This window comes from Cynoglossus semilaevis, chromosome 10, assembly GCF_000523025.1.
Source record: "Cynoglossus semilaevis isolate Cse_v1.0 chromosome 10, Cse_v1.0, whole genome shotgun sequence".
Classification (NCBI taxonomy): domain Eukaryota; kingdom Metazoa; phylum Chordata; class Actinopteri; order Pleuronectiformes; family Cynoglossidae; genus Cynoglossus; species Cynoglossus semilaevis.
In genome coordinates, this window is record NC_024316.1 from 4,630,997 (window position 1) to 4,635,185 (window position 4,189).

The window sequence follows — 4,189 nt, forward strand, 5'->3', positions numbered from 1 at the left end:
TTAATATTCAATGAAATACAAAAAAATCCTGAAAAGGAAGTGTTATGGGTATAAAGGAAGTGTTGTGGGTATTTTTTTATTTTCAGAATTTATCAAGCAGGCCAGATTGGACACCCTAGTGGGCCGGTTTTGGCCCGCGAGCCGTATGTTTGACACCCCCTGCACTAGAGTGTGTCCTAACCTTGGATTTCCTATTGTTCCATGAATGAAAGAAAACTCAGTTCTGCTGATTGCAAGTAGGCCTAAACATTTAGCTAAGAATTAGTGCAAAGGAGAGTACACACACAGAGACACACACAGAGACAAAAGAAAATGTCCATGTCTCCTCTGCAGAAGTCAAAGCCAGTTTTTAGTCCAAACAACGTCGGCTCTTACATCCTTGAAAAGCACAGCACGATAAGATTGGCCGCAGAATGTGTGTGTGTGTGTGTGTGTGTGTATACAGTGCGTGTCTAAGACCTTGTGTGCACAACACACTAGTGCATCCAGACTGAACCAGTGAACAGTGCTGCGCAGCTGCCTTCACTGTTGTAAAACAAGGCTGGACTAAAACAGGGATCAGATCATAGATGAGATCACGGAGGAAGTCTGGGTTTCCACATCCAGGCGGCTGACTCAGAACGTACACAGATTTTCATATTATTTTTAAATGGAATTGTACTGTGCAGGTCTTGACGTTGAGTGGCGTTCAGGATCAACACGTTGACACCCATTTCAGGCTGGTCTCACCACTGAAGCTAGCTGTTGATTTCAGACGCCTAATGCAACCACCTTAAAAAAAAAAAACCCTGCAATATCCCTTTAAGAAACTCTATAATAACAGTTGTGAAATACCTTCTAGTCTCTGCTGTTGATTTGTCAGAGTAGAGACCACCCAAACACAGCATTCAGTTCAACTGTTGTTGGAAAACAGCACAAACCACCAGATCCAGCATCAGACGCTAATTTGTGAAAATGCTGGAAATCTCCTAATACCTCCTGCTGGTTTTGTCAACTCAAACAGCATCATCAAAGTAATCCTGTACACTGAGATTACAGCTGGAGGGGAAAAAAAACAAAAACACTGTAACTAACACTGACCTTAGACAGCACGCCTAAATCCTACGTCTACTGCAATTACCCGGCTCTTTTACCACACAACCTTTGTACCACACACACACGCGTGCACATACACACACACCGAAAGTGTGCTTCTACAGTCTGGGTTGACTTCCTGTGGTTCATCAACAAAAGTCAACAGATTTACAGAATCAGCTTTGTTTCCTCATTTGTTTTTGTCGTAATCACCCGACTACGTCCTCTCCTCAGAGAGAGACTCACATGTGGCGCTGGCAAACGCTCCTGCACGGACATGACTCGACAGTAACAAGTGGGGAGATTTTTATAACTGATCAAATAACCAACCACCACAATCGGCAAGGACGTGTCTGGACTAGAAAGACAGTCTCTGAGGTGGAGGTGAGCGGGACTACAGTCGGTACTGTAGGAAGGAAACAGAAAAGAAGGAGCCGAAAAAGAAAAGAAGGGACGAGAAGTCAAAAAGGGAAAGGAAAGAAAAGTAGAGAAAAGAAAAAGAAGAGAAAAGAAAAATTGAGGGAACTAAAAAAAACTGATTTGGCTACAGTTCCTGGAAGAAGAAGAAGAAAAAACCTGCCAAATTATATCTAATCAGATGCCCATTATTCAAAAACCCTACGTCAAATGGTTTTCTGAAAAAATGTATTTGTTAGATGACTAGACCAAAAATAGGTTTGCAAAAATTAAATGACCAAAAAAAAAACAGAATTTAACAATGGTGCACAAATGGCAGCCGAAGGTCAATTCAGGATAAAAAAAAAAGAAAAAATAACTAATAATGCAGCACTGAGTCCAAAAGTTAAAGTCTAGCAGATTTCAAAAGTTACTAATGTAATACCAAATAGTCACTGTCTAAGATTTGACAGCGTTCTACTCTCTGACCCCTCAGCGTAGCAACTCAATATGGATGTATATTTTGGCTGCGCTAACTGTGATCTATCTTATTTGTCTGGTCCATCTGTTCTGTACGGGGCTTTGTGCTGTTTTGTAGCTGTCACCTATGGTAAAAGTAATGGTAAAGGATAGGGAGCAGAATACGCAGCATGTACAAACTGTAGGAGCTGGAGTAGGAAGAAGGAAGTTTGACGTCATACTCGATTCATTGTTGAGCCTCTTGAACAGAGGGCAATTTGAGGTGATAAAAATCCTTGGGCATCGCCTTCGTAGCCGTCATTATAAAACACTCACGGCAGTTTCTGGGAGAAACCTATATTTGATCTCCAACTTAAACCTGGCTGCACTGACTCTTACAATGTTGTCAAGATACATACAAAAAAAAACAACGATATCACACCAGAAGAAAATGAACAAAAACCTCAGCCGGAAATCAAGACTTTTAACACCAAAATCTCAGGCGATGTAACAAAAAACAAAAACGTGTCCGAATTCTGCTGAAGAAATGAGAAATTAACAATGACTGCAGGGCATATTTGTGACACTGTCGCACACATTCCTACCCGATTAAGCAGCAGTGCAATTATTGCACGGCCAGAGCTCAGGTTCAGCACCTACAATATCAGGAGTGAGTCAGGGAATCAGAGGGCGGTGTTGATTTTCTTAACCCTTACAGAGTGAGAATACCTGGAAAAATCACATTTGCTGGAAGTGAAAATATATTTTGGGAGTTTTTTCACGTCTTTTCACCTGCTCGTCAGGGCTACAGCGTGTGTGTGTGTTTGGAGCTACATGTTCTCATGGCTCTTGAAGGCTTAGTCGAGCTTTAATCAGCTCAGGGACTCGACCCCTCGCCCTCCTGCGTGGATCAAATCTAACCTGCAGGGTTAAGAGGATCCACGAGTAGCTGACCAGAGGGGCCACGTGGGAGAGGGCAGCACTGGTCGGACCAGGGCGCTGACTCTGTGGTAACCGGTTACTGCCAGAAAAACAGGGTGCAGTAACTGTAGTGGAATATGCTGGGCTGAACGCTCACAACAAAGTTCTCAAAAGTGATTGAAAAAATCAATAAATACATTTGATCTATTTTTGGGAAATATTTCTGCATGTGGTTCCTCTGGGAATCGAACCCAGGACTCTCTGCTCTCTGTTTCCGAGGCAGGTGTGCTAACTGCTACACTGGGAAACCAAATCTAGCCAAAAAATGTTGGACACATTTTAGCCTGTATAGCTATAACTATGTCATAGCGCAATTAAAAAAATTTGGACACATTTTAGACTGTATAGCTATAACTATGTCATAGCGCATTAATACATGTTTCTGAAATGGATTATTATTTATTCAATTTTCAAATATTGTACAGTGCTCGATCCAGCAGCATGGATATTTTAAAGCTTCCACGGGCCGCAGAAAATGACTTGGCGGACCACATTTGGGCCGCGGGCCTTGAGTTTGACACACGTGATTTAGCTTTGATTTTAGATCAAATCATAAATGTAGACAAAGCTTTCCAGCCCAGTCAACCTCCTAACTTTGTAAAGCAGACAGCAATTTTGTACAATTTTTTAATTTTGTAACCAGGTCAGAGTGTGTGTTGTCAGAGAAAATCTTATCAAAAAGAGCATCAAATCAGAGACTGAATCACAGGAGAAGAAGATGGAATTGAGTCCTATAAAATGAAACACAAATCTGCTTCGTCTTTAGCTCCAAAAGGAAGGAGGAAAAAATGATGTCGTGGAGTCTGGTGACCATACAAATCCCATGTAAAACACAGTGAACTTTCACACCCATGAAAACAAAGCACTATACAGTACATTTTGAATCACACTTGAGGAGCAGCACTGTGTGACAATGACAAAAACACATCACCTACTGGTTAAATTTTTTTTTATATACTTTTTTGTTGTTGTTATTTTTAAATAACTGTGTGTGTGTCCATGTGAATGTTAACAGAGGCAGAAGATGGAGAGCTCACCTGCAGCACGTTGGCAAAAACTCGTGTCTTAGTTTTCCTCTCACTCACACACACACACTCACACACAGACAGAGACGCTCATACACTCCCTCAAAAACTCTGCCTCCTCACTGTGGAGCTGCACCTCGTGTGTGAGCTGAGGGTCGTCTGAGGGCTGTGAAATCCCAGGAGGAGAAAGACAAAAACGAGGTGGAGCCAATAGTGACACCTCCAGCAGCAGCAGCAGCAGGAGCAGCAGCAGG

At 42.1% G+C, this 4,189-nt stretch overlaps 1 protein-coding gene across 1 annotated transcript in view; it reads right to left on the reverse strand.

The window, feature by feature from the left end:
* The window catches only part of lamb2l (laminin, beta 2-like), a 37,485-nt gene extending 33,296 nt beyond the window's left edge, over positions 1-4,189 (reverse strand). Inside the window, exon 1 of the mRNA XM_008318279.3 lies at positions 3,948-4,189. The gene's annotated coding sequence lies outside the window, so the exon portion shown is untranslated. The remainder of the gene's footprint in view (positions 1-3,947) is intronic.